This window comes from Prinia subflava, chromosome 4 (genome assembly GCF_021018805.1).
Source record: "Prinia subflava isolate CZ2003 ecotype Zambia chromosome 4, Cam_Psub_1.2, whole genome shotgun sequence".
NCBI classification, from domain to species: domain Eukaryota; kingdom Metazoa; phylum Chordata; class Aves; order Passeriformes; family Cisticolidae; genus Prinia; species Prinia subflava.
Window position 1 is genome coordinate 49,274,725 of NC_086250.1, and position 21,487 is coordinate 49,296,211.

General features: G+C 40.0%; 1 long non-coding RNA gene across 1 annotated transcript; it reads left to right on the forward strand.

The window, feature by feature from the left end:
• The first annotated feature begins 12,104 nt into the window (after window positions 1-12,104).
• On the forward strand, window positions 12,105-20,891 carry LOC134550227 (uncharacterized). The gene is made up of 3 exons (XR_010080282.1): window positions 12,105-13,096; window positions 15,671-15,879; window positions 18,259-20,891. It is a non-coding gene; the product is annotated as an uncharacterized LOC134550227 (long non-coding RNA).
• The last annotated feature ends 596 nt before the right edge of the window (window positions 20,892-21,487 follow it).

The following is a 21,487-nucleotide window of genomic DNA, read 5'->3' on the forward strand; positions in this document are numbered from 1 at the left end:
GTTCCCATACTTTATTTTAGCTTGGACATTATTTCCTAAAAAATTGAAGGCCTATATTACTGTGCAGTGGTTACTGTCCTATGTAACATAGTTCATGTGCTATAGGTGCAAAACAGTGGGTCTTGCTCCAACAAATGCACAACTTCAGAACTTAGTGTTATTTTCTGTTCACATAAACTATTTTAAGACATTGAATGGAAAGTTTTGAATTCATACAAGTGAGGTAATGTGTTGAGAAAATAAAGTGCACTGTGATCCTTTGCTGCAAAAGCAGGACCCACTGAGATACATTGGGATTTTTACATGTTGTCTAAGTTGTAAACTTCACATCCATGTTCTTGAAACCTGTATAGCTTTTCTGAGAGATCCTCAGGAAGTACAAAAAAGTATATGTATTTCAGCTGATACCAATAAACTGTATCCTTGCCAGATTTGCAGGTTTAAACCAGAACACTAGAATGTCTCTGAGAGAAGGCTTTTTCCATGTAAGTGCTACTTAACCTGTAGCAGATTATGTACAGGACATGCTGTAGAATGCTGTTTGGGGGTGGTATAAGGTGTTATTTAATGATTATCCATAAGGATGGCTTAATGGTGACTGCATTCATGCAGTAATTGGAAAGGGTTATGTCTTAAGAACATCAGGTGTAATGTACAGGTGATATAGAGAGAAGACAAAGATAATGCTGTAACTTCACATTAGCTGAGAGATTATTAGGAGTGCTGAACTCTTCTTGTAATGAGCTAGAAAGGAATTTATGTTCCTGCAGATACTGCTTTCTGTGTCAGCTGAAAGACATCAACATACTGGAGCTCGAAAACAAGCATAAAGGAGATTTCATTCTGTCACTGTCATAATAAAAATGTTGGCAGTAAAGTGTTGGGGTTTTTTCTTGGATTTTTGGCTATTTTATTAGAAGTCCCTTTGGACCTATTTATCTTAATAAGCTAAGAATAGAAGTTGGAAACTTTTGCATACTTCAATAATAAAAATATATACTTTCCAGATGAAATTTTAGCCTCTCTTGAATGTTGAAGTTCTTTTTTTAAGAGTAGAACTTCATTGGTAAGAAAGAGTTGTAAGCAGTCATTTTAACAGGTAAGTCTTTATTTAAGGAACACCTATCCTGTGGGTCTGTAAAATTGAGGCTGGTAAAAGCTTTGCAAAAACTTTGAAAGAACAAAGCTAAGAAAAAGCATCTTTGAATTAGTAACATATTGGTAGGAATAATCTGTAACTTTTACTGAGATTTGATTACATTTCAAACTCAGTATGGTTACACATATGCTAGAAATAAAATAAAAACATTTTAATCAGGTCTTATATGTATTTTTTACCTCTGGAAATCTAAAGTTTATGTATTAATAGACATGCTAAAGAGCAATCAACACAGCAACTTCCCATTTGCTTCCAGAATCATAGGTTTTAAGTCTTACGGAACACAGTTAATGGTGTGAAGTAGAATTACCTGAATTTGTTGTACGATGACCATTAGCACAGAAGTATTTGTTTGCAGAACTGGAAGTACTTGGAAACTCTAGCCCCTCTGTTCCCAGAACAACTGGTGAGGTATGGGTGGCAGAATGGTAACATTTTGCTCAACAGCTTCTACATTTAGCATGGGTTTGGGATCCTAGAACTGGGAGTGGGTGGCAAGCAAGAGGTTGGCAGTCCAGGCAAGGGTCAGCAATTCACCTAGCAGCAAGCTCTCCAGGGTACCAGGGCCACAATGGCTGTGCTAAGAGACCAGGATGAAGGGAGCTAGTGTGTGTAGCAGTTCATGGGCAGAAATTGAGAGTTAGGGTGTCCTCAAGTCCTAGGCATGCTCTCCCACGACAGCAACATCCCATACCTTGTTGAATCTCAGTGGAAAGCCATCTTAAAATCACCTCCACAAGCGCAGTCCCCTGGGTCCCAAGCAGTCCTCCTTTCTCAGCCAAGTGAAACACTGACAGAGAAGATTCTAGTCTGATTCATATCAATTTATATGAATGCCTTTGTGTGGTGAAAAAGAGTAGGAAAGGCCAGTAGAAAATCTTTTGCTAGGCCCCCACACCTCTTCATGTGTCAGGACTGTGGCGTGCCCTGTTTTATCCTAGAACTGACAGGAACCCACTCCAACTGCTCCTCGCATACCCATCAGTCTCCATTGAGTGCAAATGTTATTTTCTTTATAGTTTTCAGTGTGAAACACAGGTAAGGTTTGTTCGCCTTCTTTTGTGTCTCTGAATGAGTGTTTGCTTCCAGACGTGGGAACTTTGGATTCAAGGCTGTCCTCAAGCATTTTAACTCCAAATTCTCCCTCTCACTTTCTGAATGTCCCAGCTATCAAGCTGTGGTGTCAGCTCCAAGTAGGCACCCTTCATATCATCTCTTGTAGGTAGACCAAAGCAGCTAAGAGTTTTATAGTCACCCTAAACTACACATGATACAGCTATGATTTTTAATGTTAACTGCAATAGATCATTGAAGTTACATTGGTATGCTGTTAGCACTCTACAGTGAGTAGGATCACACATAAGTAGATTTGGTGACTTTTTGTCCTACAAAGAGCTGCTTGTTAACAGTATAAAGTCGGAGCCCTTCTGCACTCCTTGCATCTACTTATTGCTTCAAAGTGCTGAGGCTGAAGAAGTCTACGGGCCAGGGCCTTCTACCTCTGCCTTTACACAATCCTTCATTTAAAAAGTAAATTGAGTTTGTTAATTAAGCATAAGGCCAAAGAATGGTACTTAATGAAGTGTACTGCCAAAGAAGTCCTAGAACGGCTAAATGGAAAACATATCATCTAAGTATCATTAAGTACTGAAAATAACGTGTTCATTTTTTCAATGTCCTTATTAACATAAAATGATGGGTAAAGGAGCTTCAGGGAGCCAAAGTCCATAACCATCTGAGCTAGGACTAGGCTTATATTGTAGACTGCCACCCTGTGTTCACTGCCTGACTCACAGAAATGAGGCAGATAGGCTTTACCTGTGGCCAGCCCCGAGGCAATCCCTGCTTCAGGGCGCCACCGCCAGAGCAGCAATATCAGGCTCGGTGGTTGCTGTGAACAGTCACAACGAAGTGGTACGGATTTGCCTCCCCGCTAAACAAGTGAAAAAAGAACCAAATAAGAGGGTGTTTCTGCTACAAATTAAGCCCAGCATTGTTCAGATTTGGATTCATGCCCGGCATTGTCATAGAAAAAGTTTGCACTCAGTTTATGAGAAACTAGTCTAGCTCCATATATTTGCTAACTTTTCATTTGTTAAAAAAAAATAGTGTCACAGTAAAGCATCGAGGCTATTTATTGTTTGCCCTGAAAGAGTTGTTTACATGAGTCAAGGGTTGATTTTTGTGTTGGCAGTACTGAACTCTTGGAAGCAGCCGCCTGGTGTTCCTCAGCTCCCCAGCAGATGCCGTCTGTGCTGCGCTCAGGGCACGGCTGCTGCTCCCACCGGGCAGGGCTCTGCAAACAGCAGGGGAAGGAGCTTTGAACTGGAAGAGGTGTTCTGAAGGCTTTAAGGAAGAGTAGGTTGAGGACAGGGCTCTAAGTCCAGGAGGCAGTGCAGAACTGGAAAAGAGCATGGCCAGGATATTTGGATAGGAGAAAGAGGCACAAGGAAGTTTTTTTTTAGAATGAACATGAGTACAGTGGGAAAATAGAGGGAAAATGTGTAATAAGCCAGGGTATAATGCTGAATCATGGAAGCACCGTGAAATACTTTTGAATCACTATTAAAAGGTAAAAAAATGAAGTACTGAAGTTCAATTACTCTAAAAAAAGGAAAGTTTATGCTGCTGTTTAATTGTTATGGGTAGAAATCAGACCACAAGGGTAAGAACAAGGCTGCAATAACCAAGGTTGTGAGATAAGAAGAAGAGCACTTCAAGATGACAGGTGGTGAGAAGAGGTTGTTCTTCAGCCTTGATGAGGCATATGTGGAGTTCTGTGTCCAGTTTTGGGCTCCTCAGTACAAGACAGACCTGGAGCTTCTGGACTGGGCTCAGCAGAAGACAATAAAGCTGGTTGAGGGACTGGAGCATCTCTTATGAGGAAAGTCTGAGGGAGCTGGGCCCGTTCAGCTTCGAGAAAAGACAACTGAGACTCATCAGTGTCTATCTGAAGGGAGGGTGTCAAGGGGATGGAGCCAGACTCTTTCTCAGTGGTGCTGAGCAATAGAACAAAAAGCAACAGACAGAAACTAATGCACAGGAAGTGAATCCTATATTCACCTGTATATAAGAAATAACTTCACTGTACAGGTGACTGAGCACTGGAACAGTTTGCCCAGAGAGGTTGTAGAGTCTGCCTCTCTGGAGATATCCAAGAACCACCTGAACACAATCCTGTGCCATGTGGTCTGGGGTGACCCTGCTTGAGCAGGGAAGTTGGACCAGATGACCCACTGTGGTCCATTCCACAGATCTTGCTCATTCTGTGATTCTATGATCCAGTGGTAATCCATGTTCCTAATGTTGCACACTGGTATCTAAAAAGTTATCTGTTACACCTGTATGGTGATAAATAGGTGTGCCTCATTTCAATAAAGCAAAAGTAGTTTTTGTGCTAATGGTCTGATGCACTATGCTGAAGTCTGCTGCCTGAGGTTAGCTTTAAGACTTCGAGCAAGGTGATCTGATTTACTTCACAGAATGGGAACCTCACTTCCCATTCTGAGGAATTAGAGCAGAAGCGAAACACAGGAATTTGAAAGGCATTTGGAAAAGTTTGGTGATTTGTTCTTAAACAAGCAAGACACTGATGTCCATTCAAATTTTCCAAAAGCTAAAGGCATCCAGGCCAGATGTTCATGCATTGGTAACAACAATAGCAAAATCAACTACCCATCTTTTAACTGTGGAATCAGTGTTTGAGGGCTCATAGGATCTCTGAAAAATTTAAACTGAAGAGACCTCTAGGAGTCATGCAGTTCAATCCTCTGCTGAAAGTGGAGTAAAATTTGTGGGTATATTGTTACTCAGGGCCTTGTCCAGCCAAGGACAAAGTCCTGTTTATTCCAATGACCATTGTAATTTAGTTCTTTTTGTCTCCTAGCCTGCTCTGGTTTTCTCTGTCACACATCACTGAAAAGGTACCTACCAGCTGCCATTTCTCCCTCTACCTAAGTTCATTGCTCCATAGTGTCTTCCTTATGAAAGTCAAAGCATTTCCAAGTACCTGAACCAAAGCAGCTTAGCTCCCAGAGGTTTTGTGATTAATTGACAACCTAATTGTATTATATTAATTTGCAGGAAGAGTTTCTCCTTTACAGACTTCAAAGAATCTAACTGGGAAACCATACTTATAAATGTATTTATGACTTTTATCATCATCTACATTTACTAGGTAGGAGAAACTCCATACAGACAAAAACTCTTGAGGTTTTCTGCAGCTTAATACATAACCTCTGACTAATGCCTTTCCCATGATTAGGGAATTCATTAGATCTTATTTGCCCATGTGAAATTTCTGTTCAGAAATTGTCTTTTAAGAGGCTGAGGCTCAGCAGAGGTTTGGCATTAACAAACAAAACTTGTTTTGCAAGTTTTTTGAAACTTTTAGGAACTTAATATTAGATGTCTATCCCTCTGCCAAGTTTGGCTAAGGTTACAGGAGAAGAGGCTCCTCTGTCTCACACACAGACCGCCTACACGGAAAACACATCCACACATGAGTCAGTCTGGAGAGTGCTTCCAAAAGTACCTTAACCAACACTTCAGTGTGGTCTGCACCCATTTCTATCTGACACTAGCAAGCTTCAGAACAGGCAGAAAAATCCATGTTCAGCATTTGCAGCATTTCCTACCCATGTGTTTTTGTGGGCTGACCCTCTGTTCAGCCTTTTGGCTCTAACATTTGCTGCATTTCAAGTTCTGGACCCAAAAATGGCACATTCTGACAGACAAGTTTCAGGTAATGACACCTTTTAGCTAGATTGTGTAGAAATTTGGCTCAATGGAAGCTTATTGAGGCTTGTATTGTCTTAGTTGGACACATATTCATCAAAGAAAATATGGAAAAAAGTCAACAACATAGATCAAAGTTCCAGCTGAAACAAGCTGGGAGGTATTTTTAATTAGTACGTTTGGTATGTATTCAGGAGACAAATCAAGAATAATCAGTCGGAATAAAATCAGTAAATAGTTCATCAGTTCTTAGAAAACATTTTAATGACCTTCCAGAATAGGGAGCCAGAACACTGTGGGCAGAATACAAACAGCATCTCTCTCATTCCAGGAATTCAATGCACATTTTTTCACTTCAAAAACTCTCAATATGATAGGCATTCTGAAGTTTTTCAGGCCACTTTTGTGGAATTGCATCTATTCTATTGCTTCTTTTTTCCAATTTCATTTTGCATTTTTTAATATGTTAGGCAAATTATCTCTAAAACTGAACATTCCTCTACAAATTTCTTAATTACAGCAAGCAAACAGGTTCTTAGCCCTCTCTAATTTAATTGTAATGCATGGAAAGTATCAATATATGCTGTTTGAAATCCTTTTTATGTAATACTTCTTTTCTGTCTAAAAGCATAAGGAATCAGCATCGTTTAGTAGACTGCAGATTGTGACTGCAAAGCAGAAACATCCAATATCTAATTCCAGTTGCTGGCTGAATGCAAGAGGACATTGTCTAAATTCCTTGGGCATTCTGTTCCTCGATTCCCATCCTATGTGGGATGGGTGTCATAACAACTTCACGGTGATGTTTTGAGGTCTGGTTCGCTCTAACCAGTAAAGTTTATTGAATCTGTAAACTGTATAACTGCAGTGCAGTTCTACAAATGGTCTTAACAGCCTTTTCTGAAATACCTTTTTTCTTAATTCTGAAATTCCTATACAAATCTGCCAAACAGAATCTGAGCTTTATATTTAGGAACCTGTAATCATTCCATGAAGTTTAAGAATTCTGGCAGTGATCTGGAAAACTTAGGAGGTAATGAAAGGTTACCAGGAGGAATGCAGAACTGCCTTGTATGGTAGTGGAGAATAGAACCAGTACATATTTTGATAATACAGCACAGCTCTTGTCTTTGGGGTGGGCCTTGGTTGTATAGCTCTGCCTGCATCTGAAATGCATGGCAGTGTAAACATCCCACAGAGATTCTCTCAAACATTTGTAAATAGTTCAGCAATTTTGAGAAATGGGGTGGAGCCTGCAGATGGCTAAAGAAAGAAGCATTATTCTCATGCTTGCTGAACTCACTGTCCCAAGCCTAGTTCTGATCCTAATGTAAACCACTGCCACTTGCCTTCAGGCAGAGCTGTACAACGTGTGTCTGACCAGACTTGGAAGGCACACACTGTTCCAGAGAGGGCTGTGCTGCATCCAAACCTGACCCAAATGTGATACCCTAAAGAGAGGATTTCTTTCTGCTTAGCAAAAAAAGGTGCAGTATTGGGTATATTGTGGGTGGCTTGGAGGAGATGCAATTGTTTTAACTGAAAACCAGTTCTGAAAACCAGAAATTCTGAGGTATCATCTTGAGACTGAGTCTTCTTTCTCTCACTGCTAACTACTTAGAGATAGCCATTACCTTTTCTAATTCTGTGGCTTAGTTTTTTAAATGAGCATGGCAGCACCAATGTTTCTGGAACTGTCTGGAGTCAATTAATAATTTTAAAATAACTTGAAGATGAAAGGTGGTAAATGCTTACTCCAGGTGACTGTTCTCAACATTCCAGTTTCACTGAACTCAGTGTGGAAATTTTCTTGGCTAGCAATACCTGGCTATTACACATAGGTCTTGAGGCTCTAGTTGTATACTGCCACTCAGCTCCCTGCCTCTGAATCTCGGCTCAAGGTGTGTTATCTTGTATTTCAGACATACTCTGATGCTGTCACTGCAGGTAAATTTTACTTCTTAGTTCAGCCAATTGAACTCGTAAACTGAGTTAACTGCAGCTATTCATTTACTTAACAGAAGACAACATTTAAATAAAGAACCAAATAGAATCAAATTTTTAAAAACCCAACATCCTTTAATCCCAAATGGCCTCATAAGGATTACATGATTAGAAGTGTGGTTTGCTATAGCAGCACTAGACTGGTCTGCATTACTAATCCTTCAGAGAACATCTGTGGGGTAGGAGATCTCAGTGCAGGAAGACATGGTATCAGCAAATGCTTCATCTTTCAAATTGATAAGAACATGTCCCTACTGACAGAAGCCTGTGGAAGGGGAGTAGGATGTGGAATTTTGGACTCCCATCTCAGAGGAGCCTGCCAGTGTTCTTCATACGTGGTGGTGCACAGGTCTCAGTCCCATTAGCAGAGGTAATAGGAAGACAGAGCTCTTTGGGAGGGGCTCTCTAGGGACTCCAGTAACAGGACAGGAATTAGAAGCCTCTGAGGAATGTCAGAGTCCCACCCCATGAGCTAACCCATATCCTTCACTTTACATGCACAGCGATAGGACTGACATCCACAAGTGAGGCAACACTGAGTCATCAGAGTCATCTAATCTAGCAAATTACTTTCACAGGATTCCCCACATCTCATAAAGTGGACAAGAAATGTGGAGGTGTAATGTTTTGGTCAAGCACGGTTCTTTCACCCCAAGCCAGTGAGACTGCCTCTTCTATTGTCTAGAGTGACCCCTACAAGAAACCTGTCAGAGGGAAGTTACAGAAGTGAGAGCTGGCCAGCAGCCTGCTCATACCAGTCTGCAGCCAATTCAGCTGACTGATAGAATCACAGCATGATCACAGTTAGAAGAGATCTTAAAGATTTTCCAGTCTAACCATCCACTCAGCACTACCACTGTAACCACTAAACCACATCACCCAGTGCCAGATGCAGATGCCTCTTCAACATCTGCAGGTATGGTGAGTCAAGCAGCTCCCTGGGCAACTTACTCCAATGCCTGACCACCCCAACAGTGGGTTTCTTTCTAATGTCAAATCTGAATCTTCCCTCTCACGGCTTAGGGCAATTTCCTCTGGTCCTCTCACTGCAGGTGCAGTAGAAGAGACCATGACACTCCTCCTCATGACAGCCTTCTTTCAGGTACTTGTGGAGATGATGAGCTCCTTACTGGGTGTCCTCTTCTCGAGACTAAACAAACCCAGTTTCTCAGCCACTCCTCATAAAACACATTTTCTAGACCTTTCACCTTACTGCCCTTCACTGGACACACTCCAGTGTCTCCGTGACCTTTTTAAAGTGAGGGGCCCAAAACTGAGCTGTATTAAATATGTGGCATCACCAATGCTGAGCACAGGAGGGAGTTCTCAGGTTTAGAGGGGCTCTTTTCTTTTGGGGCATTGTGGTTTTACCCCAGCCACCAACCAAGCCCCACACAGCTGCTCACCACCACTGGGACTGGGGGTAAAATCAGCTGGAAAACTCGTGGATTGAGATATAGACAGTTTAACAGGAAAAGCAAAAGCCATGCACACAAGCAAAGCAAAACAAGGCATTAATTCTCTGCTTCCTATGGGCACCTGTTCAGCCATCTCCAGGAGAGCAGAGCCCCATCACATACTGTAATGGTGACCTGGGAAGTCAAATGCCATCACTCCAAACATCTCCCCTTTCCCCTTCATCCCCCCACTTTACATACTGCACATGATGGTCTGTGGAAATATATGGAATATCACTGATCACTTTGAATCACCTGCCCTGGCTGTGTCTCCTCCCACCTTGCCATACATCCCCAATCTTCTCACCAGCACCAACCAGCAACAACAAAAACATCTTGATATTATCAGGTCTGTTTTCAGCACAAATCCAAAACATAGCCCTCAGTCCACTATACCTCAGTTCAAACCAGCACATGGGCTCAAGTCAGAAAATGTCGTGGGGGAAGAATTTGCTTTAATAAGGGCAAAAGGCAAAAAAGGCTCATTGTCCAGAACATCTGCATGCAGCTGACTCTTTCTCTAGTGTTAAGTGAAAAAAAGCTTTATAGATGTGCACATTATCAGGACTGTGCAACAGCTTCCTTTGGGCATCACATCGAGGCTGCATGCACTCCACGCCTAGAGAAGTAGCATGGGACAATTTCAGTTCAGCAGCGATGTAAAGTCTGGAGAATAATGTTGGAAAACTGAATTGGAAAGAAGACAAAAGTTATTTCCTTTGCCAAATGTTGCTTTTGGGTCTCCAAACTGTCTCTTAGTCCACTAGACTGTGTTAGATGTTATCTTAGAAGAAGCTTAGAATATCCACATTTTACCTTAGTAAGCATGTAAGGTAACTTCTGTAGACTAATAAATTATGCTTCACATCAACAAATAGATCAAGGGAGCAATTTCTCTTTCCCTTTGTGTATAAAATTGGTTCATCCTTCACAACATTTGCTTTTTTCTGGAGCACATCACTAGCATACTGACCAGTCAACATCTGCCAACTTAAGCAGATATTTCACTTCCCACCATGGGTGGAAGAATGAAGATTTAGGCCACCATCTTAGACAGGGCTTTCCTCAGAGTGAAGCTATTTGCAGTAGAGCCTCACAAAATATGTGAGTCCATCTTAAATAAGAAGCAATGATAAACACATATTGTGGCAACTAGACTCAGAGAAGAAAATGCAAAGTCCTGGTTTATATTAACTGAAAATAAGCCATTATGTAATAATCTTCAAAATATGTTTTCTTTCCTTTGTTTTGACTAGCTTTGTAATAAGTCAATACAATAAAAGTCAGAGTAGAGCTGCTAAAGCAAATCCTCTCTTTGGCCTAAAACAACAGTAATGCAGGCAAGAGAAGTATTTTACTCTTTCAGTCATTTTGGAAACTAAACTGGATGGCTAATTGAGTCACAGTTTAATTTCCTGTATGTTTGTCAAAAATTCAACGTTTGTTTTGCCAGATGATAACGTGCTATACTCACCATGTTCAAAGTCAAGGAATAACATTGTTTAATAACTTCTATTTTATCTGTGTCATATGTACACAAAGAGAGTTTAGCCTCTCATTGTCAAACTGCAACACAGTTTATGCAAGGCACTTATCTAGACTGCTGTGCTGTAAAATATGGTAAATACCATGTGAAAAACATTTTTGTGTTGCTTAGACACAAGATTTCAGTGAAAGCAGGGTTTGCTTGCCAACTTGCAGGGGAGTTAAATGGGCTCAAAAAGGTGCTCTGTGTTCTTGCAATATCTAATTTTTCCATGTGTACTTTATACCTTGCCAGGAAACAACCAGGCCATAAAGTTGCAATTAAATAGCAAAATAGGTAGCACTGGAGGTTATGGGCAGCTAATGATGATGTTCCCACTGTCCCTTTGAGTGTCTCTTGACTGTAAAGGGAATCTGGATTCCCAAATGTACATTTCCTTAATTGCACCTAAGGTATGCCTAAAGTAAGAATAGTATATCACCAAGTAAACATAATAATTGTATGTTAAATCTATTCCCACTTCAGCTTCTCTGCTTTTCCCTTTTCCTGCTTTTTTAAGATAACAAAAGAAAATAACTTTCAGATGCTTAGCATTCAGCCAGACGGGAGATGTACAAGCTCTTTTTCCTACACCTTCACTTCCCTCTGGTAATGGCAGATCAGACAAGGGGTAAACAAATCCTTTCAAATCTAGTCCTCACATTTTAAAGCTGTAATTGCAAATTAGAGCAATGATATTGATAGGAATTTCAAGTGCTAAACACCATTAGAGATACAGTATTTAATCCTGCAAACTGATGAGCACTCTTGACCTGATCCAGCAATACACTTAAAAAGATTTATGGCTATTTTTTTCCATAAGATTGCTACTAAATGCTTTACTGCATTGGGTGAAAATAGATAATGGCAAGATAAGGTTCATGTCACCTACTTTTAGCCATTTAACTGTAAGATGCCAATCTGAAGCTAATCATCAAAACTCAGCCAGTTACTAAAGAGAGAAGGTAAAATCACCTCCAGAGGATGATTCTATTTTAGATATTTATTTATGAATGACTGAATTTTTCCCACTTGATAGTGGCTCTTTGGCTTAAACTACACATGTGACTTTCTGAGAGTCAAAGTAATTCAGTTTAATTACCTATTCGTTTCTGCAAAATTTGTAGTGCTTTTATTTAATCTATGTATCAGCTTAAAATATTGATATAATTTGAATGCAAAGATAACGTCTGTGTCCTTCTGTTATTACAGGTAAGCAGGGAGAGAAAATAAAGGCTAGCAGCCTCTTCAACTCTTTTTTTTAATATTACACAAGAATGAAATAACTCGGCCACAACATTGTCAAAGAGAAATAATTTATTCTCTTCTTATCTATTACTGAATCTGCAGATTGCTGTCACACCCACAGTGATAAATTGATACCTAGTTCTCTGATGGAAAGAATTCAGGCAGAGAGAATGAACTGCCTGTTAGGAGAGGAGCTCTTATCTAGATGTGGAGCCTCAGCTGAAAATGAATTAATAACTTGTTGAGAAAAAAAAAAAATAAAAAGCACTTCGGTTCTTACACATCAAAAAGTTTTTTCAACAAGTGGATCACAACTAAAGCTGAAGATCATCAAAAGGCAGCCACACAGCATTGTGGAAGACTCTGTATTTGAGGTTTGCCAAAGACCTCCTTGTGTGGTCTTGAGATCCCCTGAACGCTGATAAAAATCATTTTAAAACTGTGATAATATCTAATGTCTTTGTCTCTGGAAGTGCACTTAGTACTGAAAGGCAGAAATGGAAATCTTGATCATAAAAATCTAGAATGAGTAAAATCTGGATAAAAGATACAAACTTTTGCTTGGTACCTGATTTAATTTTAATTTCCATGTAGTATCAATAAAATAAAACTTTTATCTCCAGCTTGACACAACATATTTTTGAGTGCAGTGAAGGCATCCTAATGGTATGCTCTCACAAGCCCGTTAGCACATCTTAATTGTGTGTCAGTCAAAGGGCAGTGGCAGGATGTGCTTGTGGTCCCAGCCCACGGCAAACAGGCAGCTGAACCAATCCTCATGGGTGACTGCTCACAAACCCAGCTTCTTTTGCATTTGCAACAGGCCAGGAACATGCCTGGAGCAGTCAGGCCCTACCAGATCACTGAAAGCCAGTAATAACTTGCAATCAAGAAGGCAAATGGAATTAGAAATTGAAGCCTGAAGAGCTACTGATTCTTTCACCAGTGGATTTAGGGGGGGAAATGGTAAGATTTTCCTGTTTACTACATTTTTCTTTTTTTAGCTGCCAAATAATTACATTACAGTGTAAGTCTGAGCCACAGTTTGATTAAATTGTGCTTTTTCCCACAAATTTGGGCTATATTTCTACAAATCATTGAAATTCACACATATTTCTTCTTAATAAATTATTACAGTGAGGCTGATTTACGAACCATTCCAAACTATTTACATCACCTCCAGGTCTTTTTTAATCACACAGAAATGCATTTTTTTTAAATAAATCGATTGATGCACCTTTGTTTTCAAGACCTGTATTTCTCATCTGATAGCTTATATGTCTGATTTGAGCTTATGTGGATACCTGACACTTTTTCCTTTAAATGACCTTTGTACAATTCAATCTATTCATTGATGCCAATTTAAATGTAATTTTCTTGTTGGGAGAAGTGGTAAAATTGAAGTATACCATTGAAAAGCATGCTGTATTAATTCTAAAAGGTGATGCACTGCCCTGCAGTCTGGTTAGCCTGTATGGACCCAGAGAGGTCACTGGGGTTCCCAGTGAATGCAGGAGTCAGTGTGGGATGCAGGGCTGCGGCAGAAGTATCTGTTTGCTTTACCTTGAAAATGGATTTGAAATATTCCTGGGAGGGCTTTCAGGATCTGCCCAGATGAATGTGTTCCATCTTGAAGATGCATAATACTGATAACATACAGATGTTGTTTATTTGTAGAAACCCATTACTTAGATTTTAGAAATGTCAGGGGTATACTGAGGAAAATAAATTTTCCAGTGGGGTGCAGCCTACTCCTGGTAACAAGGCATTTTATCCCTTCCATGAGCTGCAGTCCCAACAACTGACTCACAGAGTCTAAAGCAGATAGAACCATGCAGAATTGCTTTATTTGCAGGGCCAAGAGATTCTGGGAAAAGGCATCTCTGGAAATTACTTAATAGCCACAAAGCCCACATAGCATCTAAGAAAACTTCCAACAGCTCATGGGTTAGATCTTCAGCTGGTGTCAGAACATGTTCCCCACAACATTACAGCCTTGGGACAGTGGTAGTAGGTCACAACAAAACCCCATTTACTCCAGCATCCTGTCTCCAACCGTGACCACAAGTCAGTGTCTAAGGAAGAGTGTGGGAACAAGGAAAGCAAAAGATATATCACTGAAATGCATTCTCACCCGTGAGTAATATTCAAATAAAAGTAAACCCTAAGAACAATATGGGTATGCTGTAGGCTTCAGTTTGGTTTTGTTGGGTGTTTTTGAATTTGGTGCTATTGACTAATTTCTTAATCCATGGGCTTGTCCAATTTCCTTTTAATGCTCTGTAAACTTTTAGCATTCACAGCACCCTGTGGCAAGCACCTCCCAAGCTGAACTATTTCATGAAAAACAATAATCGTGCTCTTTGTTTCTCACCTATGTGCCTTAACCTAGAGATAAAAACATGGACTTTTCACAGTGACACTCATTAAGAAAGTACTAAATTCTGCAACTGTTTTATCACTGTTGGGCTCTGGGGGTTTTGTTTTTTGTTTTAGTTTTTTTTTTTTTTTTTACTGATGCCACTTGTGTCCCCTCCCAAGGAGTAGCTGGGGTCAGTTCCCAGCTCTCCCACAGGCTGCCTCTGTGCCCTCTTGGGCTGTGACCTTATCTATATAACCAAGTGTTGAAAGTACTGGCAATTTAATCCCTTAAGCTTAATTTCCACATTCTTAACAATAGTTTGCTTCCCCCACCCTATGCTTATCTTCTCTATATACACAGAATGGTTTGCTGGAAGTGAGTCTGTTTTTTTCTTAGTATACAGAGATCCCAAATCCAGAGGAAGGGCAAATAAACTTTTAGGTTGACTTTGAAATTGTAATACTTAAATCAGAAATAAAAACAATCTGTCTACTTTCTATTCTGCATCTGGTTATGAACTCTTAAGGTCTATCTTCACATTATGTAGATTGGAATCTTCTTTCATTAAGCAATAGTAGAGCTCTCACATGGAACAGGAAAAATGGGGGGAAAGGAGGGCTGAAGAACACTAAAAATCTTGAAAGCCATAATCAGAGAATGAATATCACTATCTTAAATCACTGTATCTTTACACAAATACTGAGTATTATTTTTACTGTTTTGACAGTTGCTGCTCTCAGAGTATTATGCTTCTGAGGAAAAGAAACTGGAAGAATAAAACACACTTGTGTGTCTGCAAGTAATTTTCTCCTTGATCTAGTTGTATTCATGATCATTTTACTGCAAGATAGCTCACACTGTGAAATTCAAGAGCATTTGCTTTGGGAGTATTTCAGGTGAAGCCACACGAAAATTGGGGTCACAGTGGTGTGTCAAGGTATTATCAGGGTCAGAGTAAAGAATCTTGGAATGTTCCATAAGTACATTCTTCAAGATAAGCACTTTTTTATGTCTTCTCTTAAGTCACTAACACTTTGGCTTTGAGGATGAATTGGGGTCTATTCAAAGATGCATTGACTTCCAACAGAAATTGAATCAATCTTCTTTATGCCAAATTATGCATCTCTGAATTCAGACTAACAAATATGGTTTCCATCACTTTATCTTTTCCTTAATAGATAAAAACAGAGTGGTGATAGAGCTCTCAAGATGTCACTGACTCACCTTGCACTGAAACTGTTCCCCACAGAGGGCTGTTTATCCTGACTGCAGATCCCAGTGAAGAAGAACCTGCAGTACCCCGTGGTCATCTGATGTCACTCATTGACCATACACTGCTAAGCAGAGTGTGGTGTTTGCTGAAAAGCACTCTCCATTTGGTCATTTGGTAAGTGAGATCTGCTAATTAAGGAAGAAGATCTTTCTTAATAAAGAAATTCATGGAAGCTCTCATTGTAATGCTTCCAGTCCAGGTAAACCAACTGGGGAGTCATGCTTTATTTATAACTAACATAGATTTTTTTTTTTCCCATCTCAAACTTGAAGACATTTAATACCCTAGCAAGTGCTAATTTAAAAGAAATGTGTGTTCCTTTGCAATGTACCTTTTTAGGTACTTAGCTTGAGGAATAAATGTTTTTCTAACTTTTCTTCCTAGCATACCCTTACTTAGCAGAGGCTCTTAATGAACTAAAACATTTATAACCTTCAGAGTGTGGCAGCACAGAAATGCAGTGAGGATGAGAAGCTGTCTCCTCGTCGCTGCAATGTTCAGGCACAGAAATGCAGTGAGGACGAGAAGCTGTCTCCCCGTGGCTGCAATGTTCAGAGCACAGAAATGCAGTGAGGATGAGAAGCTGTCTCCTTGGGGGTGCAATGTTCAGACACAGAAATGCAGTGATGAGAAGCTGTCTCCTCGTGGCTGCAATGTTCAGACACAGAAATGCAGTGAGGATGAGAAGCTGTCTCCTTGGGGGTGCAATGTTCAGACACAGAAATGCAGTGATGAGAAGCTGTCTCCTCGTGGCTGCAATGTTCAGACACAGAAATGCAGTGAGGATGAGAAGCTGTCTCCTCGTGGCTGCAATGTTCAGACACAGAAATGCAGTGAGGATGAGAAGCTGTCTCCTCGTGGCTGCAGTGTTCAGACACAGAAATGCAGTGAGGATGAGAAGCTGTCTCCCCGTGGCTGCAATGTTCAGACACAGAAATGCAGTGAGGACGAGAAGCTGTCTCCTCGTGGCTGCAGTGTTCAGAGCACAGAAATGCAGTGAGGATGAGAAGCTGTCTCCTCGTGGCTGCAATGTTCAGACACAGAAATGCAGTGAGGATGAGAAGCTGTCTCCTCGTGGCTGCAGTGTTCAGACACAGAAATGCAGTGAGGATGAGAAGCTGTCTCCTCGTGGCTGCAGTGTTCAGACACAGAAATGCAGTGAGGATGAGAAGCTGTCTCCTCGTGGCTGCAGTGTTCAGAGCCCCACCAACACCAAGGAAGGCCAGTGCCCCCTTCATGGCAAGGGCACACCACCTCCTGCCAGCCCACCCTGCAGGGCCCCATGGCAGCTTCCCTGGGCACCAAGGGTTTTCATGGCATGTAAACCTTTTGCTGGCTAAATGCAGAAGGGAAAAACATTTAGAAATAGCCAGCTTAGAAAACTATGTAACGAATGCAGCTCTAGTGAGGAATAATGCTTGTTGGCATTCCCTGAACATGTTGCAGATCATTTACAGGTCTCAGCAAAATTCCTACAGAGTGCCAGGCCCAGGGAGTGAATTAGCGTGCTTCATGCTGGTGAAGCCATTTTCTTTAAACAAAATACAAAGTTTAGGAACAGCATGAGCTTTCCAAACGGCATTTTGTCCTGAGCTGGATAAGGAGCAGTAACCAATTAATAATTTCTGGTTAATTACGCTTAGCTTTTTCTAATTTCTTTCAGCTCCAATGTCATTGAGCAATTTCTAAATGTATTTTAGGTCTGTTACTCATATTGCTGTCCTTGAGTTGCTTACCAGAGTCCCTGACTGCCATCTGATTTTTTTGCTTGTAATTTGCATGAGATATGTCTGTAATCTGGCAGGGAGGTACTCTATCCAATGGCCAGACGTGTTGCAAAAGCCTCTTGTTATTTTTGTCCAGCTTAGCAACGTTATTCGAGGAACTTTCAGTGCCTCAGTGTTAAATAGTTATCTAGGTATCTGTTAAAAGGGAACAATGTTTCCTGACTGATTCTAAAGTGTAGATTCTTCTTTATTTGTCATAAATAGCTTATTTCTGCTCATGTAAAAGCGTTCCTCAGACCAACTGGAATAATAATAAGGCATGCAGCTAGAGTCTGAGCAGCCAGCCAACCAGAGCACGATTCTTTATCATAGTTTTGCATTGTTCTGCTAACTGCATGATGCCAAAAAATAATAATAATAAAGAGAAATCCTTTGTTCCCTTTCACTAACCTAGAAGGTCACAAAACAGACAGTTCCTTCTTGATTACACTAAATAAATAAAAGTCTGATTCATAGAGGGGAAACAATCATCTGCCAACTGCCAAACCCTATGAAGGGTAAATCTGTTTTTACTTTATGAGCCAGATTGATGAGTCACCGAGGCTATGACTACTACCAGCAAGAATTAAAATGTACCCAAAAATACAACCTCCCTTTGTACTACACAAGGGTACCTCAACAGCAGACCCTGCTCTGGAGCAGGGACCACCCCAGAACCAGGGGCCTCCCTATCACACACACTGACACACATTTGCTTTATCCACAGGCATAAACTCACCAAGGGAGATGAATAATTGGATTATTCATTTGGGAAATCGGCCACTATGGAAACAAACACCCACCTCTCCTCCCCCTCCCTGCCCTGGGCGAGCTGCCCTCAGAACATGCCATAGCCAGAGGTTCCTCCCGAGCACAGTGACGTGCACTGGGATGCACACAGGAGGGCTCTCCGCAGGGAAACCCGAGCAGGATGGTCCAGAGGAAGGCACAGATAAAGACTGAATCTTCTTGCAAAGTGCAGATCTTGGATCTTCTTGCAAAGCCTCCAAGAGGCTCGAGAAAACAGGATGAAATGAACTGGTCACATAGTATTTTGAAAATTGTGTGAGAAAAATATTAAAACAATGGCAACAAGAATAAAAAGTATTTGTTCATTCATTTCATTTCTTTAAATGGGTGAATTTGCAAGTCCATTGCAGTCACTGACAAAATTCCTGTTGATGGTAACTATGCCAGAATTTCACCAACTGCACTTATCCCCTAAATGCGTGTTTTAGCAACTCACCAAAACTAATGCAATAAGACTTTTAAGTACAGCTCTTTCCACTGAGACACATCACAACCCACCCAAAACTATCTTCAAAGAGATAAAGGTAAATCTTTGTCATTCCTTAATTCAGGCTATGTTTAATTTCAAAAATTAACTCTTGCATGCTTAGCCATGCATGCTCAGGGTCCACATATAATCCTTAGAAATTACATAACACTTCATTTGAAGTGAACTTAAATTAAATGAGGAAAAAATAACTCTTGCCTGTGGATGAAAGTAATTGTCAATTCTCAGGTAAACATTATATTGTCAGCCTGGCATTTGAGACCCTTTGCACCAAGATTCATCATGGATCTGAACCCCTAAATTTGGGTGTTGCTTATTAAAAATAAAAACTATAATATCATCTTATATTAACTCTCCAGTTACCTGTTTAGAAATCATTTTGGTGGAGATGTCCCAATGAGAAAAACAGAAAGAATGACACTGTAATCAAACACCAAATCATTAGCAGAGAGAATGCAAATACCAGCACACTTCTTTTAGGTCTTACATGAATCTAAAGAGCAGAATAGCCTCAGCATCTCCCAGACTGGAAGAGCAGCAATTGCCTCTGAAAGCTGTTTAGAGCTGGTATTTTTATATTCTTTACTGCACTGTAATTAAATGCTGTAACCATTGGAAAGCAAGGTTACCAATGCTGAACTGGAAAAGAGTTCTATTTCTATTGAATTTTATTTGGTTTTATTTAAAATTCCATAAATTATTCATTTTTCTAATCCAACAAAGTGTTTACTTTTATTTAAATATTTTAAATTAGTTTTATTTTTATTGCCATTTAAAGCATGAGCCTGTTAAAGATAGTGGGGTTTTATGATTAAATTTTGTAATTCAGCCTTTTAAAAATTATATGCACAGCTCCATACATTTGGTAGATTTGTCTTGAGACATTTTCCTAGAAAACTCAGAAATTTATTATTAAAGCTACTTCATTTATTTTTAGTGCTGTGGTCTTTAGACTGATGGGAATGGAGTTAAAAATAGATAATTCCACATTTCTTCTACAATTTCAATCTTTCACAGTTATTGTAACAATGACAATTGGATATGTAATGAAATATAAAGAAATATGCAAAAAAACCACAGAAACATATTTGCCCTATGCATTCACAAATAGGTAGGGGAAGTCCAGATACCAAACCCACCTGTCTTGCCAGCATCCATTTAGATATAAATATCTACTTTTTTTCATGGTGGTTCCATCAGAACAGATTAGCATATATCCCTTGGGAGAGCAGGGTTATAAACTGCAGTCGTATTCCTGTCTATGAAACCTCTGAATAATGCATGTAATTTGTGACTCATATGCCAAGAATCCCAATTCAATGTACCTATCAGCAGTACTAAGTGTTCTAATCTTTTTTAATAAATGAATGAAATGTTATTAGTCAGTAATTTAACAGTTATAAGATTCTCAAAAGCACAAAAATTTTATACATACATTTTTATATATATTTTTATAGATTTTTTTATCTATATATATAAACGTGTAGAAATGGAGGACTCAGTGGGGCAGAGTCTGAAAATCCTTCCCTAACCTTGTGCATGTGGCTAATTTTTCTGCTCCTCAGTTTTTCAGGTACAATAAGCTCATCATCATTCTCTGCCTTGGAGAAGTGTTGTGATGACAAAACATGTTTATTTGAGAGATTTGCATGTACAATGATGAAGGCAGCCATAAAAATAAGTAGGCAGATAGAAGTGATTCACTGGCTGAAATAAAATGATGCTTGTTAAATTAATTTCAAATTTTGTATTCTTGTCTGTGTATAGAGACCTATGGTATGGGAAATAAACCATGGCTTTACTGCTGAGGAGTTGACCTGAAAAGAAATAATTGACATCTTTTTCTGACTTCCATTTTTCTGCTCATCTTCTTTGATCTCAATCACTTGACTTAATTTTTCCATGTCCCTTTGGAAATTTTGAAATTGTTTCCACCCCATCCTCTCCTCCCAAACGAAATGTCTGGAGAGATGTGTGGGCACGGGCTGCTCAGAGAGCTGGGTGTAGAGCAGGATGGAGCAGGACAAGGCTGTGAGCCTTGGGAGGAGCAGGGCTGTGCCCCAAACTCAGAGTGTTTGCAGAGGAGAGATCACAGATACGTGGAGAAATCTGACTTGAACTTTAAAAAGACCTAGGAGTGGGGAGAGATAAAACCCAAAGTGCCAGTAACAGAGAAAGTTTGGTCCAGTCTTACAGCTTAGTGTGAATGGCGACATACTTCTATGTTATTTACAGTGAGGAATAAAGTATAAGGTTTAGAGTGTTTTTGGCTACTATTTGTTTCAGATATGAGAAGCCTCTGAAGAGCTGCACTGTGAATCTAGATAATGCACAAGGCTGGAGGGCTGCAAGCTTTGTGCTGAACTTGGCACCTGAAGAACACTGAGTTTCTGTGGCTGAGAACCCCCCAGCTTACACCAAGAAGAAGCAAACAAAGCAATACATCCAAGCAATGTCTAAATGAGAGGAGCAGGAGAGAACTGTGGATCAAGAGAAGCTGAGGGGGGACCTCTATATACAATAACCAAAGAGAAGCAGCCTAAATATTAATGTAATCACATTAATGGTTTCTTTAATGGAAAAAAAAATCCCACACTGAAATCAAGCCAAACAAAAATTTAGCTAGAATAGTCTTCTGTCTGCACAACTGTAAATTGCA